Raw genomic sequence first — 16,552 nt, 5'->3', positions numbered from 1 at the left:
GATAAATACTTCTCAGGTATCATTCATCTTCTCTTTCTTGTTATTAAGGTGAACTGTGTGTGCAGCATAACATTTTGTTTTAAAAGGACTTGGGATTTTCACAGAAGAAAGGAGAAGATTGATACAATTGTCCATTCTTATTTTGGAGAAGGCAGGTGAAAGAAGCAGGTCCCCAGGAAAATGGGAGGTGATGAGGTTTGCAAAGGTCCTCAGTCCCTGAACGCCTTTATTTAGTATGGAAAAAACACACCGTGAACCCATTAAGTGCCTGATGGACAGTGGGGCAAGGGGGAGGGAGGCTCGGGGTGTCACTGGAATGATCTGAGGGATGGATTCACGTCCCTGACCCTGAACTTGGCAAGGGACATGCTGAGATCAGCACCCATGGGTGATGGGTAGAGAGCAGCAGGCAGCAGGCAGGCAGGGATGGAAGGCAGGCAGGCAGGCAGGGTGAAGAGCAGACAGGTGGGGTGGGCAGTGGGCAGCGGACGGCAGGAAGTGGGCAGGCAACAGCACAGGAGGCAGGGATGGACAGCAGGCAGGCAAGGTGGACAGCAGGCAGACGGGGACAGGGGGTGAACAAGCAGGGGGGATAGTGGGGAGGCAGGAATGGACAGTGAGCAGTGAACAGGTAGCAGTGCAGCAGTCAGGTAGGGATGGACAAGGGCAGGCAGGGATGGACAGAAGACAGCGGGCAGGCGGGGGGGACAGTGGGCAGTCAGGGATGGACAGCATGCAGGGACGGACAACAGACAGGCAGGGATGGACAGGACGGAGGACAGAGGGCAGGCAGCAGCACGATGGGCAGGCAGGATGGTCAGCAGACAGGGAGGGATGGACAGGGGTAGGCAAGGGTGGACGGCGGGGAGGCAGGGATGGACAGCAGTCGGGGTGGACAGCAGACAGGCAGTGATGGACAGAAGACAGTGGGCAGTCAGGGATGGACAGCAGGCAGGCAGGGACAGTGGACAGGCAAGGATGGACAGAGGACAGAGGGCAGGCAGCAGTGCAATGGGAAGGCAGCGATGGACAGCAGGCAGAGGACAGTGGACAGGCAGGATGGACAGCGGGTGGGCACGGAAGGATAGCGGGCAGGGATGAACAGTGGACAGGCAGGGACAGACAGAGGACAGGGACGGACAGTGGACAGGGAAGGACAGCGGGCAGGGACGGACAGAGGACAGGCAGGGATGGACAGCGGGCAGGGACGGACAGAGGACAGGACAGACAGCGGGCAGGGACGGACAGAGGACAGGCAGGGATGGAGAGCGGGCAGGGACGGACAGAGGACAGGACAGACAGCGGGCAGGGACGGACAGAGGACAGGGACGGACAGAGGGCAGGGACGGACAGCGGGCAGGGATGGACAGCGGGCAGGCAGGGATGGACAGCGGAGGGAACGGACAGCGGGCAGGGACGGACAGCGGACAGGGACGGACAGCGGACAGGACGGACAGCGGACAGGACGGACAGCGGGCAGGGATGGAGAGCGGACAGGGACGGACAGCGGACAGGACGGACAGCGGACAGGACGGACAGAGGGCAGGGAAAGACAGCGGGCAGGACGGACAGAGGACAGGGATGGACAGCGGGCAGGGACGGATAGCGGGCAGGGACGGACAGCGGACAGGACGGACAGCGGGCAGGGATGGACAGCGGGCAGGGATGGACAGCGGGCAGGACGGACAGAGGGCAGGGATGGACAGCGGGCAGGACGGACAGCGGACAGGGATGGACAGAGGACAGGACGGACAGCGGACAGGACGGACAGCGGACAGGACGGACAGAGGACAGGGCGGACAGCGGACAGGACGGACAGAGGACAGGACGGACAGAGGACAGGACGGACCGCGCACGGCAGCAGCCCCGGGCCCGCAGCAGCAGCGCGGCGCTCGCCCTCTGGCGGCCGCAGCCCGCAGTGCGCAGCGCGGCGCTCGCCCCGGCCGCACGGACAGGACGCGCAAGCAGAGGGAGAACAGCCGAACAGCACCAAGGGGTGTTCTACCCTTTCTTTAGTTACTATTTTACCCTTTTTTGGTTAAAACGAGAGCTTTGCACACACTTTGAAATGGCCAAAAATTGTAGAAAACACGAATCCTTTCATTTTCATACTTCTGTAGGACTAAGATATATTTAGGGAGCCAAATTAAGGCAAAGAGTGTTCCTCTTGGTCTTAACTTAAAGTTTATGCTTTTGAATTTCAAGTCTGCGACTGAAATGGGCTTTATAAAAAGCTGATACGTATGACGTCATTTAAATGTCACTGATTGTAGCAGAGGTTAAGCAAGCAGAGTCTAGACACAGGCAGTGGTGACTGTGGCATGAAGTGAGGAAAATGAAAACAAACAGGAAATAATAAATCCTCTATTTATCACAGGCAGCAGCATAACCAGAATACAAAGAGGAGAGTTGGTTTGTCTGACAGTTTTATCTGAAATTAAAATACATTTAACTGTTTATAAAGGGAACTGACAGCACTTCTGCGTGTAAGGGGAGATTTCAAAAACCTGAAGATCATGTTTATGAAACAGAAAGTGAGGGCAAAATCTTTGTAAATCAGGAGCACTGCTTCATAATATCTCTCATTTAAAGAGAGACGGTGCTATATTGCTATAAAACAAGGGGTATTTACAAGGTGAGAATGTTGACCACTCTGATACTTTGCATTGCTGCCTATAATTCAAATAAATATTTTAAAATACATCTTAAGGTCTGTCAAGTTTTTCTGAATATCAAGCCCTGGTTTGTGCTGCCCATTCGAAGACCTTTTTAGGATGTGTAGAGATCAAGAAATCAAAAAACAACAAAAGCATAGTCCCTTAATTTTACTTATATCCTGATTCTGCATATGGATACATACGGAGATGAAAAATTTCATTCAGATCTGTAAATATTTATCTGTGTGTGTCTCCCACAGCAAGCACACCTCAGACAGAAAGTTCTTAAAAATTGAAAGACACATTAAAACCGAGCAGAACCATTTTGTAGCTGTTGCTTATACGTAGTGAGGTTACAAGTTAGTGCACAACCAAGGACCTTTCCTAGTGGAAGCACAGCTCTCCTGATCAGAACTCCTTCGTACAGAAATGCAGGATGCATGTGGCAGAAATCCTGGATTCTCCTAAATTCAGTCATTTCCCTTTTCAGTACCTGCTTCATTCTCCCCTCTTTCAACTGAAGGCATCTGGTGTTAGACCACAATCACTATCCCACAAAGAAATAATTCCAGTATTGACATTTACAGCTCTATATAAATATACCCCAATAAAGGCATTTGGGTGAAGTGTGGCAGGTAAATAAAGATGATGACATAATGGTGCAGGCACTATTTAAAGCAAAAAGGGAGGGAAAAAAGCTGCATATTGGCTCTCAATAAGATTAAACATCCTTCTCCTAAGGAAGGAAGTGAACCAGAACTGATCAGAGCTGGAGTCAGCGGAGTTTGGGAGAACTGCATGTCTGTGAGGAGGGTCATTCCAGTTCTTTTGGAAATCGATTACATTCCCCAGCTACCTACTGTTATATTGCACCAGGATATTATTGTACAGTCTTGCTACAGAGCCCTCCATTATAGAGCAGGTCTATTGGCATTTCAATGCTCAGTGAAGGCTAGAATTGCCACAGAGGTTTCAATTAAAGAAAATTCAAAACGAAAACGGAGAAGGAAAAAAGAATAAAAAAGGCTGGATTGAAAGTTTCCAGCAAAGGTATTTATGGCTGTCTGACACTTTCTCTTTTTTCTTCCTGTCTCCTGAAGGGAAGTCTAAAGCATGCATTTAAACTGACATGTGTTTTGCAGAATTTTTGGGAGGAACCCTAATGTCATCATTCCAGTGGTGTAGTAATAAACAAAAAATAGATATCCTTACCCACTTAGTATAAACTCAGCATTGCCCAGGTTAGAAGGAGGTAAACTACATTTACCTGTATTCGCCTTTGGCTGCATCACGGCAGGATGCTACTAGAACATATCAAAAGTAGTCATTCCATCCATAGCAGGCTGTAATCACTATTTTTCCTAACTCTTAGTCTGGTTCAAACACCCCGTGGTACCCACCACAACTACACAGGACTCCATATATCCTTTTCTAAACTGAACAGCCCAGCAGAATGGGTGTTTACTGATTACTTTATACACATCAGCATACAAAACCAGAGCACTCCCTGGACTAGCAGAGAACACAACTGCTTGAAAAATATGGCTTAGGTTTGCTTCTACTAAGGTTTGATATTTTTAATGTTTTATCTTTTGTATTTACGGTCTGAACAAATTAGGCTAATTGCTTTATTGGCTGTACCAGACCCTATATTTGAGTTCAAGATTAACATTGCAGCCAGTTTCCAAGGTGATGGCCATTTAATTATTGTTTATGTAGAAGTGATTAACTAAATGCCAAAAAAAATCCTAGCTAAAACTTGAAAACAAGGAGGGTCTGTAAAAAGCTAAACAAAAACCTAAAGAATTCAGGAGAGCATGTGAGATCCTGTCTATAAGGGGGTTTTATTCCCTTAAACAATTTGGTGTCAAGAACACCTTGCTGTTTACAAGGAATTTACAAATCTTTAATTGCACTTTCACCATTCAGTTACATTCTTTAAAACTTTCCACAAGACAGGTCTGGAGTGAGAAGCCGATGTGGAGGGCAACAGCAATAGCTGAGAGGGTTCTTTTCATGCACAGGTGTCTCTTTAATCCTTATTTTTACATCTTGATTGCATTTCACAATAGCAACCAGGCACTCCAGGCAGTGTTTTTAGGGCAATTACTACAATTCTTGGGTGGTCACTCTGCATTAGATTTCATGCCTTATAAAACAACATGAGGTGTGCCATAATGACTCAGAAATATACAGCCTTTCATGTCCTATTGCTTAATTAAGGAGGGTGTTTTGCAGCACAGATATTATTGCTAGTCTGTGGTTTTTAATTTTACTACACAGTAAAAGCATCCTAATTCATACCAGGAATGGGCAAACCTGCAAATTAGTGAATTTTCTGAATTAGAAAATAAGTGAATAAAACTGCAGAAAGAAAATCTAAATGTGAACATGGCAATATTAAAGCAAATGTGCTCATTTATCCTGGGAAATATAGCCGAGTCTCATTCTGTTGATATTTAATAGCCTAACACCTTGGATTTTTTTAAATATAATGAGGCTTCAGACCCCAGACCTACAATGAGCTCCCTGTGTGCAGACTCCTTCACAAACACGGATTTCAGCAAGGCCTCCCAGGAGAGCTGTCTGAGCATCACTCGTGGCCGTACTGAGAACAGGGTAACAAGACACTGGAAGGACTTGTTGAGACAGCAGGGTTTTGTGGCAATTATCATTTCTGTGAGGTGGTGAAATAAAAGCCAGTGATCTTCCAGTCACTTTTACACTAGCATAAATGCTGTAACTTTTAAAGCTCTGCTTAATTCTTTGAGAGGTACTGATAAGCAGATAAGTCGCAAAATTTGACCTACTTGAATAAATATCTATAATCTGACCAACAGTGTGCTGTAATCTCCATTTCCCTCTCCCTTCTTTATAAACCCACTGGCTTTTTTTGCTGGCCATATAAAATGACCAAATGCACAGACAACACATGGAGTAAGTGCACTCACTTGCTCACATCCCTTTCTCCCTGTGCCAGAAGTTAACAAAAATGTTGATCCCAACCTTTACTCCAAATTATTTTGACTCCAGTAATTCTCCAGATGCAGACAATGAAAAGCACAATTTGTAACAAATGCCAGCGATGCAGATGCTCTCGAGGTCGAAAGCCTTGTGTTTGAAGGCAGTGGGGCAGCATGTAATGAGTACAGGATTCTCCAGCTAAACCCAAACATTCTTTTTTAACCCACTGGTCCTTGCTAAAGGCCAGTTTGCTCTATCACTTTCCACTGGCCTTGTCTGGGCAGCTTTGTCTGCCTTATCCTTCATAGAAATATACCCTAACCCACAGTACTTCTATGAGCTGGAGGAGATGAGCAACAACCACCTACTAAAGTTTTGGTCAAGTTGACCAAGTTGGTCAAAAAAGATGATTGGCCAAGTTGGCCAGATGAGATTATTAGCAGAGTTGACTAAAACACCTTTCAACCAAGGCTCTGCACAGCTTTGTTGACTCATTCCGGCAGCATACTCCAAGAGCTCAGCCAGAATTGTAGTTTTCATCCTGCCTTTGCAGAGTTTCAGCTCACCAAACACCTGCCTGCACCTGGCTAGCAATCATTAATGCTGAATTACTGCCCCTAGTCTGGTGGAAGCGCATTCAGTCAGCAAGGAGCTAATTGCCTATCTACTCGATAACTTCGTGGGGTCATTCTTACAGTTCAGACAGAAATCCTAAGTCATCCATAACTGCCTGGTTCATGGTTTGTTGTTTTTTTCCAAGCAAATTATGCTGGTATCACTCTAGCCTGCACTGGCAACTTCTGGGCATGAAAGTGTTATGCCATGGAGAATAAGACAATTTTTCACCTGTCTGGGAGCCAGGTTTCATCCTAGGTTCCTGAAGAAGTGTGTGATGTCCCTTCTGAAAGTGAAGAAAGACACTACTGCCAGAGGAATTATTCAGTGCTCTTCAGTCTGAGACCTGACTATTAGGGACCATGAGCCCCAAAATTACTGAATACTTTTGAAAATTACTTTGGGTTTCTGACTCACAGCAGCCACTATCTTAACAGCCTGTCTACAGTGCAGTGAGAGGAAATATTTCCTTCCATTGACTTAAAATTTATATGCAACCTACTTCAAAGAAATACATTTATTTTTCTCTTCCCCTCGGGAAAAGAGTGGGGTGAAAAATAAAATAGCTGCTCCAGTTTTATTTGTGTTCTCTGTAATCACAAATATCTGCATCCAGTCTCTCTTTTACAAGTGAAACAATACTGCAATCTCTTTTGCCAGGCCCACTACTGCTGTCATTGTGGTCAGTGGTCAAAATTCATATGGATCTCACAGGGAACCAGAGTAGGTTGTGTGTATAAGCTGTCCTTCTACATCTCACCATCTGCACTGAAGTAAACAAAAAATGCCATATTAACATAGCTGGAAACAGAAGGAGAGAAGGATATACCAGCATTTGCTAAATATAAAGCGATAAACAGTTCTAAAAAGTGTTACAAATAATGGGTGGCTTTTAAAAAAAAAGTTACAGCTGCACTATATGTGACTTTCTTAAACAGGCGCATGCTGAGACTCTTTTTTTAGTGATTATTGCCTTTATTAATATATTGTAGCAAATAATCTATAATATTAACAATATAGACAGCACTATAAAATAATTTAAATTAATGATAATTTTTCACTCTTGCAAGGAGAAAGATTTCATTACAGCCTCAGCCCTGTCATGGGCTGTGTGCTTGCTCAAATTTGCACAGTTTCATTTAACAGAGAACCACACAAGCCCAGGGATTTATCCCCAAAGATTTTGCTCAGGAGTGACAGGGTGAGAGTCTCATTCTAAAAAATACGATGATGTGGCACAGGCTTTAAATCAGTAAAGTACCCTTGTTTAGGAAAATACACCTAAGACAAGAAGCCGTAGGCATGTGCTTAAATGCTTCCACGAATCAGCCTGATTGCTGTATTTTCCCTGAGGCAGAGATAAGGTTTACAGACACAGGTCCCAAATTTGGGCCAACCCAAATATTATTTAAATGCATCTCTTTCCTCTCCCTCTTTTTGCTGAAAGAGCTGTGTTTGCCACACATCTTATTCCTATCTGCCTTTATTAAGCTTTTTATAAATGTGCAAGAAAAAAAAAATTCAGCATCCCAGACATCTTCTTGGGTTTAAGATCTTAACAAATGAGGACACAGCTGGGCTACTTGGTCTGTGGATTTGCTAGCTGCAGGATTAAGTCCAGCTGAGCTGAAGTTTATAAACCAAGTTATTGACTTTAAAAATTCTCATACCGCTTATCAAAACACACCACATTGAAAGAACACCCTTCCCAGAAGCAAATATGGCAAAGCTTTCTCAATTATAGACAGCCTCTCCCCATACAGCCGCCCTCACCATAACCCTACTAGTCTCCTGCATCTATTTTATTTCAAGACTCACTCTCAACTTGCTGGTAAAAAATAGTCTTTTCTATCTCCTATCCTAAATAAGCAGGCTCTGGGCAGCAAAAGGTTGGTTGCATATAGCCCAGCACTGAAAGTGGAAACAAATCGTGCCCCAGCAGGCATCATCCTCCCGCAGCAAAGCCCAGGCTGCCATTAGGTGCTACTCACCTGAAAGGATTTGTCTCTAGTCTGAGGTTAGCACAGCGCCTTTGTACATTGCTTTTCACTAAAGGTCTGATCCAGCTGCCATTAAAATCAATGAAAAGGCTCCCATTGACTTCAAAGGAGTTGAGACACACAGTATATTGCAGCAGATGAAAAATACCAAAGGAAAAGAAAATCTGTCTTTTAGTACACACTTTCAATTTTTATATAGTCTTCATTGTAACAATGTTCTGAAGGAAAAGGACTGGAAAATTTTCCAAGTCTGTCAATGCTGAAAACTGGGGGGAAAAAAAGAAAGTTTTTGACAAAAGAAGATACTTCCCCATTCATTTCCAACTGCATTTTTCTGTCAAAAAATGTTTTCACTAGCAAATATGTGACTAGTTTAAATTCTAAACTACAATAAAGCCAGGGAAGTATTTTAAAACAAACCATCTTTGGAGCCATACACTTACTCATCAGTCAGCAGACTTTCTGTGACTTTGGAGGCTTAAAAAAGATCAAATATTAGTGCTTTTATTGCTTGCGTCTATAGGGAGGATCCCTGCGCCTGTCTCAGCCCAGCGCTCTGTGACAGACCTAAGATGGGATAACACATAGAGCAAAGAGAGGCATTTATTTGAGTACAGAAAGCTGGGCCAGAAATCCAGCTATGAAGCTTTATAGATGCATATATTTAAAACACCTTTCAGCAGCTTTATATACCATTACAGTTATTGGATTTTTCATCTTTGACTTAGATATTAATTATTTAATTAGAAACTTCAATACCTGCATAACTTTGAAACCTTTCCACCATTATTATTTTAATAAATAAATAAATACATAAAATTTGTACCTAAGAGAATTTCCCAGCAGTCAAAACTTCTATGGAAAGCAGTGGCACAACTGAGGTAGGCTAGACTACTCAGGGAATTCGGATCAGGCCACACTTTGGTTCAGATTACATCTGGCTTTCCTTGAATGTAGTGACCCAGGATTTGGTTACTGTTCTGTGAATATAATTTACTACCAAATTATTCCCTCTGGATTCTCTGGAATCCAAGAGAAAACATCTTGAAAGCATACAGACATTTCTATTTAAAAAAAAAAAAAAAAATTTAATTAATTCTCTGGTTTTAAAATATTTTATAACTCAGTATCTCCAGCAGGTTTTTCTTTTTTCCCACCCCCAGTAGACTGCTTTGAAGGAACCACAAGCTGCTGAAATTCTATGCAGGGCATTTGTCCATTATGGAAAGGAGATCACAAAAGCATTTCACATCCCGCTGTTCAGAGAAAGAACAAGTCTATTTCTACCTCACATGGCAGGGTCGTGCACATGGTGGGTTCAAAGAAGAATGATGGAAAAACGCTCTGTATATCAGATACAATTACACAAACGTAACTCACCTAAGGGATTCCTGCTGACCCTCTCACAGAATGGCTTCACCTGAGGGATTCCCGTCCACCAAAGGGTTCTGCAGATAAAGGATCTTTCCTCTGGGGTTAACCCCTTGCACATCTCAGCAAACACAGCATTCTTCCAAAGTACTCCAACAGAGGTTCTGGGAATTACTGCTAAAAATCTGACGTGCCAGCGTGTGGGATGTTGGTGGGAGGGCAACACAGGCACCTGAGACACACATGAAGTTCCTCCCCTGCAACCACTGACCCCCCATCTGTGCTCAGAAGACTGCTTAGAGCTCAGGGACCTGATACAGATCTACACGATCCCCTGTCTGTGCTCAAATCAATCTCACATTTCACAGTCAACCGTCAGGTGCCCTGTCCTCCTCACATGGATACCATCGGAATACACTGCACTGAAACACATTGGTTTGTAAATCATTTTTATTAGTGACTACCAAAATACTACTGGGAGCTGGCAGAAAACATGTTAGACTTTTAGGATTTGGAATAATGTAATGACTTTTTTTTCTTTCTTTCTTTTTTTCTTTTTTTCTTCCCAGAGAGAAGCACCCCTGTTTTATGGAAACATATCCAGCTTGCCACCAGTCAGAAAAAACCCTAAGGTTTGGGTGAACAACTGAACAGCTCAGGCCCACAGCTAATGCAGTTCCCAGGACAGCAGCCTTGAAACCAGGCAGGGAGGGAATGGCTGTGTTAAAGGGAAAAACCCTGATGAGCCTGATTTGGAGTCTTGATAAATAATTAATGTCACAAGGAAAAGATAACACAGTAGTTTTCACTGACCCTAATGTCAAAATGTTTCCTTTTCCCTCTGCTTCATGTTGGAGAAAGCATCATGTTAGCACCCCATTTCTACCAACACCACTGTCCTGCGAAAAGCAGAGCTGGAAGGAATTAATTTTGGGACTCCAGCCCTGGACAGGCTAACCCATGTGCCTAACTCTAGCTGAAGACCAAGGCATTACTCCTGAAAGTCAAGTGACAAATGTGCTTTTCTGGCTGAGGGTTTCTGAAAGAAAGGAATCCCACCTTCCCAGGACAAAAGGATTAGATTCATCCCTAGTGCCTAACAAGATATTGCTCTTTAAAACAGTCATTGGTGCACAAGAATAGGAAATATAAATGTGAATTCTGAGAGAGCCAAAAATCTTTTTCTGTGTAGTAACAAATATCCTGAAATAGTCTGCACTGATGAGTGAACAGAGGATTAGATTTAAATTCAACATATTAATGTACATTTCTAATCCTAAATTTCAAAAATTATTAGCCATTTATAGGCTGAATAACAACTTCTGCACTCATTTTAGCTAGTATAAAAATCATAAAGGTTAGCAAACCGTGTGGATCAGAATATAAACTAATAGGCATCTGGGATTAGGAAGAAATCTCCTCCAATTCATTGGTAAAGGCTTCCTCAAATACGGAACAGAGCCCATTATTGTTTGGCTGTTAATAACTCAAGTGACATTTGCCATATGCCATCAAAGGGCCTGGAGTCAATACGGATTTTATCTCTGTTAAGGTCTGCAGATTCAGCCTCAAATTATGAGTCCACAATTCAATAGTGAGTTGAGCATTCCCATTTTAAAACAGTTCTTGAAAATGGTGGGGATTACTTGGAAATCGTGTGATGCCAAGGTGCAAGGGAAGAAGTCACGGAGGAGCAGAACAGAATGGAAATAAGATTTTGACATAGGACAAATATCAAAGTCAATGATCTTTTTTTCTTTGCCAACTGTGCTAAAGCTGTCTTTTTAAACTAGAATCACTGTGTAATTCCAATCAAATCACATTCAAAGCAGTTATTCTAGTATGTCCCTAGCTGCATTTCCTCAGTAATTTAGGTAAGTTATTCATATGCTGAGTTTCTCAGAGAAAGGGAAATAAACTGAAGGGTTGTTTTTTTTTTCCACAGTTAAAAATACATTGAAGGTATGACCTCAAAGTAAGGATAAGACTCAAGATATTCCCCATTGGTTTTTTTTCTGGAATAAGTTTTGATAGCCTTATATAGGTGGAATTAAGACTCACTCTCTTATGCTTCAAAATCTCTAGAAAAGTCACACTTTGTGCTAGAGGGGATCTGCAAGAAAATGCCAGTGTCTCTTTTTAAAGGGGCCACCTCTGCCACTAACAATTAATGAGATGTCTTTAGGGGTGGTGATAGTGGCTCTCCCAGAAGTACAAGTTGGCTCCACAAAATAGCATCTTTCTAGAGATGCCAAGAATCCCAGCTAGGAACAACCCTCACTCCCTGATGTCTCTTGCTGAAATGTCTGCATCCCACATCCCTGCAGCACAGACCTACTGCCTTGCTTGCACCTCCAGACAGCCTGTACTGTCCTTGAGGAATGCTGGTGGAAAGACTAGAGAGTGGTTTGGGTTGGAAGGGACCTTAAAGCTTATCTAGTTCCAATCCCTTGTCATGGGAAAGGGGCACCTTCCACTAGACCAAGCTGCTCAGGGCTCCATCCAACCTGGCCATGAACACTTCCAAGGATGGGGCATCCACAACTGGGTTGAAAAGTTGTATTTTCCCCAGAAGAGTACAACCACCAAAAGCCTTTCTCAGGTTTAGGTTACCATCTAAAATCAGAAGTCTGGCTGTACCCTGCCTGGCAGGGGCCAAGGGAGGATGCCTAGAGAAGAGCATAAAACAGGGAGCTTATGCAGGAACAGCTCACTAGCATGCCCTCCCTCACTCCAGCTAATCGCAGCAGACGGATTTCTTAGGCCAGTGACAGTGCCTCTGTGTTCAGCATCTCTCCACTGATGTTTCGCCTTCGGGAATTCATCCGAGCCCCTTCTGAACTCACACAGACTCCTGGCATTCAGCGCACGTGGTGCTGTGAATGTCCTGCATCGAGAGCTGGCCAGTACAAATCATGAGCAGAGCTCCCTCAGGCTGTTTTGAAGCCGGCGCCTGCTATTTGCCTGTACTGGCCCCAAGTGCAGAGGTGATGCTGTCACATGCCTGGAAATGCTGCCAATCATGACGCCTGCCAGAGCAGCCAAACATGCTCCATTTTCAGGAATATGAGAGGTTATTACAGTTATTTCTTAACACTGAGTGAGGGTCTGCAAGCCTACAGCCCCAGGACTATGTGAAACAAAGGGTTCCCAGAGGTTCTTCCTTGGGCTCCAGCCAGCAAACACCTGCTCACACACAAAACTCTCCATTCAAGCCAAAGGGACGACACCTGTGAGCACAGTCATGCCTGCCACGATACCTGTCTGGCTTCCCAAGTGGGAGAAAACCTGCTCCAAGCTGCACTGAGTGCCTGATGTGCTCCATGCTAATATTTGATTCACAAGTCATAAATCTGCTGTGCTCACGTGGATCTGGGGTAATGGTAAAACAACCACTAAAGGTGGAAACTGCCACAATTTCAGCCACTGCCAATGAGTAATAAGTCACTGTAGTTTCAATATTTTATGCATTACTGAATCAAAACTTAAATTAAAGGCAACTTTTAGAAGACACTAATATGATTTCTGAGCCTCTGGATACCTTCTAGATCTATCCTTTGAGCACTGAAATTTTTAGTGATAACATACAGACCTGATGCTGTAAAATACTGAGAGTCCTGATCTGTGATTTCCAGTCACTATTGAGAGTTTTCTGCCTGGGCTTTACATCTACATGCAATCACTGCCAGAAACTAAGGTTGGTGTTCACAAAAATCACTTAATTACTTCTGAAAATCACTAAGATATTTGGGATAAAAGACAGATTCCTTGTAGAAAATAATCATACAATCATAGAATAGTTTGGGTTGGAAGGGACCTTAAAGGTCATCTCATTCCAACCTCCCTGTTCCATGGGCAGGGACACCTTGCAGAAGCCCAGGTTGTTTAAATTCCCATTCAACCTGGCCTTGAACATTTCTAGGGAAGGGGCATCCACAGTTTCTCTGGGCAACCTGTACCAGGGCCTCACCACCCTCACAGTAAAGAAGTTCTTACAATGTCTATTAGATGTGTTATTATTGTCTACTTCTTCTAACATCTATTACAGAAGAGACAGATTTATATTAAACACTCACTCTGAACAAGTCAGACTAGAAACAAGCCATCTTTTCAAGACAGAAGGAAACATAACATCTCCCAAAATATCCAGACATAGAACTAGACACAAAGAAAAATACTTTGCAGAAATATTACCGCCTCTTTTTTGAGGCATATGATGGAGAACTCTCAGATAGGGTGAGTCTGTACAGCCACAATGCATAGAGAATGTAATGGAAAACACAACAGTCACTGCTGGCAGGACTCATGCTTAATTCGTCTGTGTGTGATCCCCTGGAACATATCTATTTCCCCAATATTCAAATATAAAGGGTTTTAAGATGCAGAAAACTTGCATCCAAGTAAAACAGGAAGGAGGGTGTTCCCCTCTTCCTCACTGAAAAGGCCATGGGATTTATTGCATTGTATTGTGCCATTTCAAAATGGTTGTAAAAGTCTGTCCCTAGGCATAAAACCTGCTCACTTACTTTGCAGCAGTGCATCAGCTAATGAGCTCTTATTTGCCTTTCCAAATTAAATTATTCGTTACAGGTAGAAGGAATTTTGCAGTGGTGGGTTAAAAGTAAGAGAGCAAAAAAAGCACATTAAGCAACTTTTCTAGTCTGTTCTAATTCAAAGGTACTTTACTGTTCTTCTAACACAGGCATACTAAACTCACACATCAAGAAAAAATTGCTGGCAAACTCTCAGGAAAGGTGCCCTTTTCTTTCACCATCGTTCAGCAGCAATGCTGCTGCTTCCCTCTGCCTCCAGTGGTTATGTCATCTTTCAGGTCAGTTTTCTGCTTCTTGAACATGACTTGGCTGTTTATGAAACGTGAAATCAGCATCAACAACCCATAGCAACTTCAAGAAAGAAGCCTTGGGCTAACAAATAATAAAAAAAACCCTTATTTTTGCCCACAATGAGAAAAATCTACAGAGCTGCTACCTAAGGGCTTTCATTGCCTTCGGCACAGAAGGAATCCACATTTAGAGAGTGCAGCCTAAACATTTTCACTCTCTGAGCTCATCATTTATTTCAGTGGCAGATGTCCCTATGTGAGACAACCTCGGCAGTCATCAATCCTTCTTTAGATTAAACATGAAAGGGGGTCTATCCTCCCATCAACACAGGGGAGATGTACTAATATGGCCCAAATTAATGTCCTAATCATTCCTTGACAGAATAGAATTTAAAATATCCCAACTCTACCACTCCAAAATCATACAGCTTGAGTCTGATCATTTGAAAATCAGTGCTGGTCATCAGGGATCTCAGATTTCACCTGAATTTTTTCAGGGTATTGGGCACAATGACACACATTATGCTGGGGCAGAGGGAAGGAGAAATGAAAGGGGCAGGTCAGGGGACCTCAGTGAAAATCCCAACACAAGGCAGTTCAGCCAAACCCCGACTTTCCCCCAGTTATTTAGTTACAGAACAGAATTTTCATCCGAGAGAGTGCTCACAGAAAACACCATCTTTGCACATACTTGCTTGAATACACACTCACATGGGTTTTCATTCTCAGTGTTTACTGGGGCCCTGGTTACATTCTCCAGACAATTTACTCATATAATGTGTTTTTTTCTCCCTCTGGCTACCGTGAAACAAAGCTTCAAAAGGGGTAGGCAGGGGAAAAAAAAATTCCTCTTGCTAATGTTTTTTTCTCCTAAATACGGAGGAATTCTACTTCCCTGGCACGGTTCTCACTATTTACATGTGTGTAGCTGTGTACATACCCCAGCTTACTAACCCATGCTCTGCACAAGGGATATGACTGAATAGGGTTATTCATAACCAAGCCCTCATACAGCTCAGTTGGTGCCAGGATTTTAGTCTGTGCTCACGGGGCTGTGATTAGTCCTAGAGAACATTATGAAAATCAACCTGGCTAATTATTACTCCAAATAACTGAGACAGGAATGCAATAGAGTTTCCAAGAAATACTATAAGAGAAGCAAGATTTGAGTGTTTGCATTTGTTTGTTTGTAAATGTTCTCATTAGCTCATCTGTAAGATTTATGCCCCATGCAAGAATTACCAGGGGAAATTCTATAGACTGTTCAAAGAAAGAAGGCAGAAAGATCACCACATCACTCTTTTTGGATACAAAAGCCTCTGAATGCAAAAATTTTGTGCAGAATATTCATCACAACATTGTTAATCATATCCTTATTGACTATACAAACCATTTACAGAAAGTTTCACAGCATTTAAAAACAGAGCTGAGAGCCTGATCTCCTATAGATCTCCAAGCAATATGTTTTATCCCTATTTTAAACCCCCAAATTAAAACACAGCAGTTTAGTCCTTGAGAGAATACATTTATGTATGAAACAAAAAAAACCTGTCGACAATCTCAAGACGTCTGCAAAAGCACAAATGGACTGAATGAGAAACATCTAGGTGATTCCAGTATGAACAGTGTGCCTTATGCACTGGAGAAGCCATGTAACCTTCAGGATGCCTGCCAATCTGACAGAGGCAAAAGACCTAATCAGTTTAACTACTGGAATTAATTTTACCATAAATATGAAAGGAAAATACACCACTGAGGCACCTATGATGAGAGGAGGGTGAGCCTGCAGCAGTGCAGAACAGTGGTAAAAAGCCACCCAAGGCCACCCATTCATCTCTGATGCTCCAGATGAATGGAGGAAAATGAAACAATTCCCAAATAACCAAGATAATATGTGGCCAGTTTCATCCAAGAGAAAAAATTAAATCCTTCCTGACAGTCTGAAAGACCTCACTAAAGCCACAAAACAAGAGAGTGATTGTTTGCTAATAATTATTCTCTTTTGAAACTTCAGGTGTTATGAGGACAGTGAGAACAACCCTGGCAGTGCTGGTCCCCAGAGCCTCACAAGGGACTGAGGAATAGGAGGAATAACAGGTGCT

This window comes from Corvus hawaiiensis, chromosome 3, assembly GCF_020740725.1.
Source record: "Corvus hawaiiensis isolate bCorHaw1 chromosome 3, bCorHaw1.pri.cur, whole genome shotgun sequence".
Classification (NCBI taxonomy): Eukaryota; Metazoa; Chordata; class Aves; order Passeriformes; family Corvidae; genus Corvus; species Corvus hawaiiensis.
Note: the sequence above shows the minus strand (reverse complement) of the source record.